The sequence below is a fragment of the Schistocerca americana genome, unplaced genomic scaffold, assembly GCF_021461395.2.
Source record: "Schistocerca americana isolate TAMUIC-IGC-003095 unplaced genomic scaffold, iqSchAmer2.1 HiC_scaffold_31, whole genome shotgun sequence".
Lineage (NCBI taxonomy): Eukaryota > Metazoa > Arthropoda > Insecta > Orthoptera > Acrididae > Schistocerca > Schistocerca americana.
The window spans coordinates 4,038,740-4,051,184 of record NW_025726027.1 but is presented as its reverse complement, the minus strand read 5'-3'; positions in this window follow the sequence as shown (position 1 = coordinate 4,051,184).

The following is a 12,445-nucleotide window of genomic DNA, read 5'->3' as shown; positions in this document are numbered from 1 at the left end:
TTCACCATCTGTAGACATAGTTAGTGCAGACCTGTCAATGTCTCCCTTTCTCTCTACCCTAGGTGAAGGAGAACAGTAAGGAGCTCAGAAGGCTCCATTACCAATATTCACCGACTGTACACATACCTAGGGCTTAGCTGTACGTGTCGCCCTTACTTTCTATCCTAGGTGAAGGAGACAGTAAGGAACTCAGAAGGCACCATTTCTAATATTCACCATCTGCAGACATAGTTAGCGTATAGCTGTACACGTCTGTTTCACTCTACACCCTAGGTGAAGGAGAACAGGAAGGAGAACAGGAAGGAGAACAGTAAGGAGCACAGTAAGGAGCTCAGAATGCACCATTTCCAATATTCACCATCTGTAGACATGGTTAGCGCACAGCTGTACATGTCTCCCTTACTGTCTACCCTCGGTGAAGGATAACCGTAGGGAGCTGCTGAAAGCACCATTTCCAAGATTCACCATCTGTAGACATAGTTAGCGTACAGCTGTACATGTCTCCCTTACTCTCTACCATAGGTGAAGGACAACAGTAAGGGGCTCAGAGGGCACCATTTCCAATATTCACCATCTGTAGACGTAGTTAGCACACATCTGACCATGTCTCCCTTACTTTCTACCCGTGATGAAAAAGAACTGTAAGGGGCCTCAGAAAGCACCATTTCCATCATTCACCATATGTAGACATAGTTAGCGCACATTTGACCATGTCTCCCTTACTTTCTACCCGTGATGAAGAAGAACTGTAAGGAGCCTCAGAAAGCTCCATTTCTAACATTCACCATCTGGAGACATAGTTAGCGCACATGTGACCATGTCTCCCTTACTTTCTACCCTAGGTGAAGGAGAGCAGTAAGGAGCTCAGAAGGCACCATTTCCAATATTCACCATCTGTAGACATAGTTACCGCACAGCTGTACATGTCTCCCTTACTTTCTACCCGTGATGAAAAAGAACTGTAAGGATCCTCAGATACCACCATTTCCTACATTCACCATCTGTAGACATATTTGGCGTACAGCTGTACACGTCTCCCTTACTCTCTACCCGAGGTGAAGGAGAACAGTAAGGAGCTCAGAAGCACCATTTCCAACATCCACCATCTGTGGACATAAATAGCACACATCTGACCATGTCTCCCTTACTTTTTACCCTTGATGAAGAAGAACCGTAAGGAGCCTCAGAAGGCACCATTTCCAACATTCACCATCTGTAGACATTACTAGCGCACAGCTGTACATGTCTCCCATCCTTTCTACCCTAGGTGAAGGAGGACTGTAAGGAGCCTCAGAAAGCACTATTACCAACATTCACCATCTGTAGACATTACTAGCACACAGCTGTACATGTCTCCCTTACTTTCTACCATAGGTGAAGGAGGACTGTAAGGAGCTGTGGAAAGCACCATTTCCAACATTCACCATCAGTAGACATATATAGCACACGTCTGACTATGTCTCCCTTACTTTCCACACTTGATGAAGGAAAACTGTAAGGAGCCTCAGAAAGCAACATTTCCAATATTCACCATCTGTAGACATAACTAGCGCACAGCTGTACATGTGTCCCTTCCTTTCTACCCTAGGTGAAGGAGGACCGTAAGTAGCTGCAGAAAGCAGCATTTCCAACATTCACCAACTGTAGACATAGTTAGCGGACATCTGACCCTGTTTCCCTTCCTTTCTTGCCTTGATGAAGAAGAACTGTAAGGAGCCTCAGAGAGCACCATTTCCTACATTCACCATCTCTATACATAGTTAGCTTACAGCTGTACACGTCACCCTTACTCTCTACCCTAGGTGAAGGAGAACAGTAAGGAGCTGCAGTAAGCACCATTTCCTACATTCACCATCTGTAGACATTACTAGCGCATAGCTGTACATGTCTCCCTTCCTTTCTACCCTAGGTGAAGGAGGACTGTAAGGAGCTGCGGAAAGCACCATTTCCAACATTCACCATCTGTAGATATAGTTAGCGCACATGTGACCATGTCTCTTTTACTTTCTACCCTTGTTGAAGAAGAACTGTAAGGAGCCTCAGAGAGCACCATTTCCAACACTCACCATCTGTAGACATAGTTAGCGTACAGCTGTACAAGTCTCCCTTACTCTCTACCCTAGGTGAAAGAGAACAGTAAGGAGCTCAGAAGGCACCATTTCGAATATTCACCATCTGTAGACATAGCTACTGCACAGCTGTACATGTCTCCCTTATTTTCTACCCTAGGTGAAGGAGAACTGTAGGGAGCTGCAGAAAGCACCATTTCCTACATTCACCATCTTTAGACATAGTTAGCGCACACCTGACCTTGCGTCCCTTACTTTCTACGCTTGATGAAGAAGAACTGTAAGGAGCCTCAGAACGCACCATTTCCAACATTCACCATCTGTAGACATTACTAGCGCACAGCTTTACATGTCTCCCTTCCTGTCTACCCTACGTGAAGGAGGACTGTAAGGAGCTGCGGAAAGCACCATTTCCAATATTCACCATCTGTAGACATAGTTAGCGCACAGCTGTACACGTCTCCCATACTTTCTACCCTTGATAAAGAAGAACTGTAAGGAGCCTCAGAAAGAACCATTTCCAACATTCACCATTTGTAGACGTAGTTAGCGCACGCCTGACCTTGCCTCCCTTACTTTCTACGCTTGATGAAGAAGAACTGTCAGGAGCATCAGAAAGCACCATTTCCAACATTCACCATCTGTAGACATAGTTAGCGTACAGGTGTACACGTCTCCCTCACTCTCTACCCTAGGTGAAGGAGAACAGTAAGGAGCTCAGAAGGCACCATTTCCAATATTCACCATCTGTAGACATAGTTAGCGCACAGCTGTACATGTCTCCCTTACTTTGTACCCTCGGTGAAGGAGAACTGTAGGGAGCTGCAGAAAGCACCAATTTCTACATTCGCCATCTTTAGACATAGTTAGCGCACACCTGACCTTGCCTACCTTACTTTCTACCCTTGACGAAGAAGAACTGTAAGGACCCTCAGAAAACATCATTTCCAGCTTTCACCATCTGTAGACATAGTTAGCGTACAGCTGTGCACGTCTCCCTCACTCTCTACCCTAGGTGAAGGAGACCAGTAAGGAGCTCAGAATGCACCATTTCCAATATTCACCATCTGTAGACATAGTTAGCGCACAGCTGTACATGTCTCCCTTACTTTCTACCCTCGGTGAAGGAGAACTGTAGGGAGCTGCAGAAAGCACCAATTTCTACATTCGCTATCTTTGGACATAGTTAGCGCACACCTGACCTTGCCTCTCCTACTTTCTACGCTTGATGAAGAAGAACTGTAAGGAGAGTCAGAAAGCACCGCTTCCAACATTCACCATCTGTAGACATTACCAGCGCACAGCTGTGCATGTGTCCCTTCCTTTCTACCCTAGGTGAAGGAGGACTGTAAGTAGCTGCAGAAAGCACCATTTCCAACATTCACCATCTGTAGACATAGTTAGCGGACATCTGACCCAGTCTCCCTTACTTTCTTCCCTTGATGAAGAAGAACTGTAAGGAGCCTCAGAAAGCACCATTTCCAACATTCACCATCTGTAGACATTACTAGCGCACATCTGACCATGTCTCCCTTACTTTCCACCCTTGATGAAGAAGAACTGTAAGGACCCTCAGAAAGCACCATTTCCAACATTCACCATCTGTTGACATAGTTAGCGTACAGCTGTACAAGTCTCCCTTACTCTCTACCCTAGGTGAAGGAGAACAGTAAGGAGCTCAGAAGGCACCATTTCCAATATTCACCATCTGTAGACATAGTTAGCGCACAGCTGTACATGTCTCCTTTACTCTCTACCCTCGGTGAAGGAAAATTGTAGGGAGCTGCGAAAAGCACCATTTCCTGCATTCACCATCTTTAGACGTAGTTAGCGCACACCTGACCTTGCCTCCCTTACTTTCTACCCTCGGTGAAGGAGGACTATAAGGAGCTGTGGAAAGCACCAATTCCAACTTTCACCATCTCTAGACATAGTTAGCGCACACCTGACCTTGCCTCCCTTAGTTGCTACGCTTGATGAAGAAGAACTGTAAGGAGCCTCAGAAAGCACCATTTACAATATTCACCATCTGCAGACATAGTTAGCGCACAGCTGTACATGTCTCCCTTACTTTCTACCCCTGGTGAAGGAGAACTGTAGGGAGCTACAGAAAGCACCATTTCCAACATTCGCCATCTTTAGACATTACTAGCGCACAGCTGTACATGTCTCCCTTCTGTTCTACCCTAGGTGAAGGAGGACTGTAAGGAGCTGCAGAAAGCACCTATTCCAACATTCACCATCTGTAGACATAGTTAGCGCACAGCTGTACATGTCTCCTTTACTCTCTACCCTCGGTGAAGGAAAATTGTAGGGAGCTGCAGAAAGCACCATTTCCTGCATTCACCATCTTTAGACGTAGTTAGCGCACACCTGACCTTGCCTCCCTTACTTTCTACCCTCGGTGAAGGAGGACTGTAAGGAGCTGCGGAAAGCACCATTTCCAACATTGACCAACTGTAGACATAGTTAGCACACATCTGACCATGGCTCCCTTACATTCTAACCTTGATGAAGAAGAACTGTAAGGAGCCTCAGAAAAAACAACTTTCAACATCCACTATCTGTAGGCATAGTTAGCGTACATATGTACACGTCTCCCTTACTCTCCACCCTTGGTGAAGGAGAAAAGTAAGGAGCTCAGAAGGCACCATTTCCAATACTTACCATCTGTACACATAGTTAGCACACAGCTGTACATGCCTCCCTTACTTTCTACCCTTGATGAAGAAGAACTGTAAGGAGCCGCTAAATGCACCATTTCCAACATTCACCATCTGTAGACATAGTTAGTGCAGACCTGTCAATGTCTCCCTTTCTCTCTACCCTAGGTGAAGGAGAACAGTAAGGAGCTCAGAAGGCTCCATTACCAATATTCACCGACTGTACACATACCTAGGGCTTAGCTGTACGTGTCGCCCTTACTTTCTATCCTAGGTGAAGGAGACAGTAAGGAACTCAGAAGGCACCATTTCTAATATTCACCATCTGCAGACATAGTTAGCGTATAGCTGTACACGTCTGTTTCACTCTACACCCTAGGTGAAGGAGAACAGGAAGGAGAACAGGAAGGAGAACAGTAAGGAGCACAGTAAGGAGCTCAGAATGCACCATTTCCAATATTCACCATCTGTAGACATGGTTAGCGCACAGCTGTACATGTCTCCCTTACTGTCTACCCTCGGTGAAGGATAACCGTAGGGAGCTGCTGAAAGCACCATTTCCAAGATTCACCATCTGTAGACATAGTTAGCGTACAGCTGTACATGTCTCCCTTACTCTCTACCATAGGTGAAGGACAACAGTAAGGGGCTCAGAGGGCACCATTTCCAATATTCACCATCTGTAGACGTAGTTAGCGCACAGCTGTACATGTCTCCCTTACTTTCTACCCTTGGTGAAGGAGAACTATAGGGAGCTGCAGAAACCACCATTTCCTACATTCACCATCTTTAGACACAGTTAGTGCACACCTGCCCTTGCCACCCTTACTTTCTACGCTTGATGAAGAAGAACTGTAGGGAGCCTCAGAAAGCACCATTTCCAACATTCGCAATCTGTAGACATAGTTAGCGTAAAGCTGTACATGTCTCCCTTCCTTTCTACCCTAGGTGAAGGAGGACTGTAAGGAGCTGCGGAAAGCACCATTTCCAACATTCACCATCTGTAGACATAGTTAGCGCACATCTGACCATGTCTGCGTTACGTTCTACCCCTGATGAAGAAGAACTGTAAGGAGCCTCAGAATGCAACATTTCCAACATTCACCATCTGTAGACATAGTTATCGCACATCTGACCATGTCTCCCTTACTTTCTACCCTTGATGAAGAAGAACTGTAAGGAGCCTCAGAAAGCACCATTTCCAACATACACCATCTGTAGGCATAGTTAGCACACATCTGACCGTGCGTCCCTAACTTTCTACCCTTGATGAAGCTGAACTGTAAGGAGCCTCAGAAAGCACCATATCCAACATTCACCATCTGTAGACATTACTAGCGCACAGCTGTACATGTCTCCCTTCCCTTCTACCCTAGGTGAAGGAGGACTGTATGGAGCTGCAGAAACCACCATATCCAAAATTCACCATCTGTACACATAGTTAGCGCACATCTGACCACGTCCCCCTTACTTTCTAACCTTGATGAAGAAGAACTGTCAGGAACCTCAGAAAGCACCATTTCCAACATTCACCATCTGTAGACATTACTAGCGCACAGCTGTACATGTCTCCCTTCCTTTCTACCCTAGGTGAAGGAGGACTGTAAGGAGCTGTGGAAAGCACCTTTTCCTACATTCACCATCTGTAGACATAGTTAGCGCCCATCTGATCGTGTCTCCCTTACTTTCTACCCTTGATGAAGAAGAACGGTAAGGAGCCTCAGTAAACACCATTTCCAACATTCACCATCTGTGGACATAGTTAGCGCACATCTGTCCATGTCTCCCATACTTTCTACCCTTGATGAAGAAGACCTGTAAGGAGCCTCAGAAAGCACCATTTCCAACATTCACCATCTGTAGGCATAGTCATCGGACATCTGACCCAGTCTCCCTCACTTTCTACCCTTGATGAAGAAGATCTGTAAGGAGCCTCAGAAAGCACCATTTCCAACATTCACCATCTGTAGACATAGTTAGCTTACAGCTGTGCACGTCTCCCTTACTCTCTACCCTAGGTGAAGGAGAACAGTAAGGAGCTCAGAAGGCACCATTTCCAATATTCACCATCTGTAGACATTACTAGCGCACAGCTGTAAATGTCTCCCTTACTTTGTTCCCTCGGTGAAGGAGAATTGCAGGGAGCTGCAGAAAGCACCATTTCCAACATTCACCATCTGTAGACATAGTTAGCACACATCTGACCATGACTCCCTTACACTCTAACCTTGATGAAGAAGAACTGTAAGGAGCCTCAGAAGGCACCACTTCCTACATCCACCATCTGTAGACATAGTTAGCGTACATATTAACACGTCTCCCTTACATTCTACCCTTGGTGAAGGAGAACAGTAAGGCGCTCAGAATGCACCATTTCCAACATTCACCATCTGTAGACATAGTTAGTGCACATCTGTCCATGTCTCCCTTACTTTCTATCCTTGATGAAGAAGAACTGTAAAGAGCCTCAGAATGCACCATTTCCAACATTCACCATCTGTAGACATAGTTAGCGTACAGCTGGACACGTCTCCCTTACTCTCTACCCTAGGTGAAGGAGAACAGTAAGGAGCTCAGAAGGCACCATTTCCAATATTCACCATCTGTAGACATAGTTAGCGCACAGCTGTACATGTCTCCCTTACTTTCTACCCTCGGTGAAGGAGAACTGTTGGAAGCTGCAGAAAGCACCATTTCGTACATTCACCATCTTTAGACATAGTTCACAAACACCTGACCTTGCCTCACTTACTTTCTGCGCTTGATGAAGAAGAACTGTAAGGAGCCTCAGAAAGCACCATTTCCAACATTCACCATCTGTAGACATAGTTAGCGTACAGCTGGACGCGTCTCCCTTACTATACACCCTAGGTGAAGGAGAACAGTAAGGAGCTGAGAAGGCACCATTTCCAATATTCACCATCTGTAGACATAGTTAGCGCACAGCTGTATACGTCTCCCTTACTTTCTACCCTCGGTGAAGGAGAACTGTAGGGAGCTGCAGAAACCACCATTTCCTACATTCACCATCTTTAGACACAGTTAGTGCACACCTGCCCTTGCCACCCTCGCTTTCTACACTTGATGAAGAAGAACTGTAAGGAGCCTAAGAAAGCACGATTTCTAAAATTCACCATCTGTAGACCCAGTAAGCGCACATCTGACCATGTCTCCCTCACTTACCACCCTTCATGAAGAAGAACTGTAAGGAGCCTCAGAGAGCACCATTTCCAACATTCACCATCAGCAGACATAGTTAGCGCACATCTGTACATGTCTCCCTTACTTTCTACCCTCGGTGAAGGAGAACTGTAGGGAGCTGCAGAAAGCACCATTTCCTACATTCACCATCTTTAGACATAGTTAGCGCACCTCTGTCAATGTCTCCCTTACTTTGTACCCTTGATGAAGAAGAACTGTAAGGAGCCTCAGAAAGCACCATTTAAAACATTCACTATCTGTAGACATTACTACCGCACAGCTGTACATCTCTCTCTTCCTTTCTACCCTAGGTGAAGGAGGACTGTAAGGAACTGCGGAAAGCATTATTCCCTAAATTCACCATCTGTAGACATAGTTAGCGCACATCTGACCATGTCTCCCTTACATTCTACCCTTGATGAAGAAGAACTTTAAGGAGCCTCAGAAAGCACCATTTATAACATTCACCATCTGTAGACATAGTTAGCGCACACCTGACCTTGCCTCCTTTACTTTCTACGCTTGATGTAGAAGAACTGTAAGGAGCCTCAGAAAGCACCATTTCCAACATTCACCATCTGTAGACATTACTAGCGCACAGCTGTACTTGTCTCCCTTCCTTTCTACCCTAGGTGAAGGAGGACTGTAAGGAGCTTCGGAAAGCACAATTTCCAAATTTCACTATCTCTAGACTTAGTTAGCGCACACCTGACCTTGCCTCCCTTACTTTCTACGCTTGATGAAGAAGAACTGTAAGGAGCCTCATAAAGCACCATTCCAACATTCACAATCTGTAGACATTACTAGTGCACAGCTGTACATGTCTCCCTTTCTTTCTACCCAAGGTGATGGAGGACTGTAAGGAGCTGCGGAAAGCACCTTTTCCTACATTCACCATCTGTAGACATAGTTAGCGCACATCTGCCCATGTCTCCCTTACTTTCTACCCTTGATGAAGAAGAACAGTAAGGAGCTCAGAAGGCACCTTTTCCTACATTCACCATCTGTAGACATAGTTAGCGCACATCTGACCATGTCTCCCTTACTTTCTACCATTGATGAAGCCGAACTGTAAGGAGCCTCAGGAAGCAACATTCCAACATTCACCATCTGTAGACATTACTAGCCCACAGTTGTACATGTCTCCCTTACTTTCTACCCTAGGTGAAGGAGAACTGCAGGGAGCTGCAGAAAGCACCATTTCGTACATTCACCATCTTTAGACATAGTTAGCGCACACCTGACCTTGCCTCCCTTACTTTCTACGCTTGATGAAGAAGAACTGTAAGGAGCCTCAGAAAGCACCATTTCCAACATTCACAATCTGTGGGCATTACTAGTGCACAGCTGTACATGTCTCTCTTCCTTTCTACCCTAGGTGAAGGAGGACTGTAAGGAGCCTCAGAAAGCACAATTTCCAACATTCACCATCTTTAGACATAGTTAGCGCACACCTGACCTTGCCTCCCTTACTTTCTACGCTTGATGAAGAAGAACTGTAAGGAGCCTCATAAAGCACCATTCCAACATTCACAATCTGTAGACATTACTAGAGCACAGCTGTACACGTCTCCCTTTCTTTCTAGCCAAGGAGATGGAGGACTGTAAGGAGCTGCGGAAAGCACCTTTTCCTACATTCACCATCTGTAGACATAGTTAGCGCACATCTGACCATGTCTCCCTTACTTTCTACCCTTGATGAAGCCGATCTGTAAGGAGCCTCAGGAAGCACCATTTCCAACATTCACCAACTGTAGACATAGTTAGTGCACATATGCCCATGTCCCCCTTACTTTCTACCCTTGATGAAGAAGAACAGTAAGGAGCTCAGAAGGCACCTTTTCCTACATTCACCATCTGTAGACATAGTTAGCGCACATCTGACCATGTCTCCCTTACTTTCTACCCTTGATGAAGCCGAACTGTAAGGAGCCTCAGGAAGCACCATTCCAACATTCACCATCTGTAGACATTACTAGCCCAAAGCTGTACATGTCTCCCTTACTTTCTACCCTAGGTGAAGGGGGACTGTAAGGAGCTGCGGAAAGCACCATTCCCTACATTCACCATCTGTAGACACAGTTAGTGCACACCTGCCCTTGCCACCCTTACTTTTTACGCTTGATGAAGAAGAACTGTAAGGAGCTTCATAAAGCACCATTCCAACATTCACAATCTGTAGACATTACTAGAGCACAGCTGTACACGTCTCCCTTTCTTTCTACCCAAGGTGATGGAGGACTGTAAGGAGCTGCGGAAAGCACCTTTTCCTACATTCACCATCTGTAGACATAGTTAGCGCACATCTGACCATGTCTCCCTTACTTTCTACCCTTGATGAAGCCGAACTGTAAGGAGCCTCAGGAAGCACCATTTCCAACATTCACAATCTGTAGACATTACTAGTGCACAGCTGTACATGTCTCTTTTCCTTTCTACCCTAGGTGAAGGAGAACTGTAGGGAGCTGCAGAAAGCACCATTTCGTACATTCACCATCTTTAGACATAGTTAGCGCACACCTGACCTTGCCTTCCTTACTTTCTACGCTTGATGAAGAAGAACTGTAAGGAGCCTCAGAAAGCACCATTTCCAACATTCACAATCTGTAGACATTACTAGTGCACAGCTGTACATGTCTCTCTTCCTTTCTACCCTAGGTGAAGGAGGAGTGTAAGGAGCCTCAGAAAGCACAATTTCCAACATTCAACTTCTTTAGACATAGTTAGCGCACACCTGACCTTGCCTCCCTTACTTTCTACGCTTGATGAAGAAGAACTGTAAGGAGCCTCATAAAGCACCATTCCAACATTCACAATCTGTAGACATTACTAGAGCACAGCTGTACACGTCTCCCTTTCTTTCTAGCCAAGGTGATGGAGGACTGTAAGGAGCTGCGGAAAGCACCTTTTCCTACATTCACCATCTGTAGACATAGTTAGCGCACATCTGCCCATGTCTCCCTTACTTTCTACCCTTGGTCAAGAAGAACAGTAAGGAGCTCAGAAGGCACCTTTTCCTACATTCACCATCTGTAGACATAGTTAGCGCACATCTGACCATGTCTCCCTTACTTTGTACCATTGATGAAGCCGAACTGTAAGGAGCCTCAGGAAGCACCATTCCAACATTCACCATCTGTAGACATTACTAGCCCACAGCTGTACATGTCTCCCTTACTTTCTACCCTAGGTGAAGGAGAACTGTAGGGAGCTGCAGAAAGCACCATTTCGTACATTCACCATCTGTAGACATAGTTAGCGCACATCTGACCATGTCTCCCTTACTTTCTACCCTTGATGAAGAAGAACAGTAAGGAGTTCAGAAGGCACCTATTCCTACATTCACCATCTGTAGACATAGTTAGCGCACATCTGACCATGTCTCCCTTACTTTCTACCCTTGATGAAGCCGAACTGTAAGGAGCCTCAGGAAGCACCATTCCAACATTCACCATTTGTAGACATTACTAGCCCAAAGCTGTACATGTCTCCCTTACTTTCTACCCTAGGTGAAGGAGAACTGTAGGGAGCAGCAGGAAGCACCATTTCGTACATTCACCATCTTTAGACATAGTTAGCGCACACCTGACCTTGCCTCCCTTACTTTCTACGCTTGATGAAGAAGAACTGTAAGGAGCCTCAGAAAGCACCATTTGCAACATTCACAATCTCTAGACATTACTAGTGCACAGCTGTACATGTCTCTCTTCCTTTCTACCCTAGGTGAAGGAGGACTGTAAGGAGCCTCAGAAAGCAAAATTTCCAACATTCACCATGTGTAGACATAGTTAGCGCACATCTGACCATGTATCCCTTACTTTCTACCCTTGATGAAGAAGAACTGTAAAGAGCCTCAGAAATCACCATTTCCAACATTCACCATCTGTAGACATAGTTAGCACACTTATGACAATGTCTCCCTTTCGGTCTACCCTAGGTGAAGGAGAACAGTAAGGAGCTCAAAAGGCACCAATTCCAATATTCAACAACTGTAGACATAGCTAGCGCATAGCTGTACATGTCTCCCTTCCTTTCTACCCAAGGTGAAGGAGGACTGTAAGGAGCTGCGGAAAGCACCATTCCCTACATTCACCATCTGTAGACACAGTTAGTGCACACCTGCCCTTGCCACCCTTACTTTTTACGCTTGATGAAGAAGAACTGTAAGGAGCCTCATAAAGCACCATTCCAACATTCACCATCTGTAGACATTACTAGAGCACAGCTGTACACGTCTCCCTTTCTTTCTACCCAAGGTGATGGAGGACTGTAAGGAGCTGCGGAAAGCACCTTTTCCTACATTCACCATCTGTAGACATAGTTAGCGCACATCTGACCACGTCTCCCTTACTTTCTACCCTTGATGAAGCCGAACTGTAAGGAGCCTCAGGAAGCACCATTTCCAACATTCACCATCTGTAGACGTAGTTAGCGCACATCTGCCCATGTCTCCCTTACTTTCTACCCTCGATGAAGAAGAACTGTAAGGAGCCTCAGAAAGCACCATTTCCA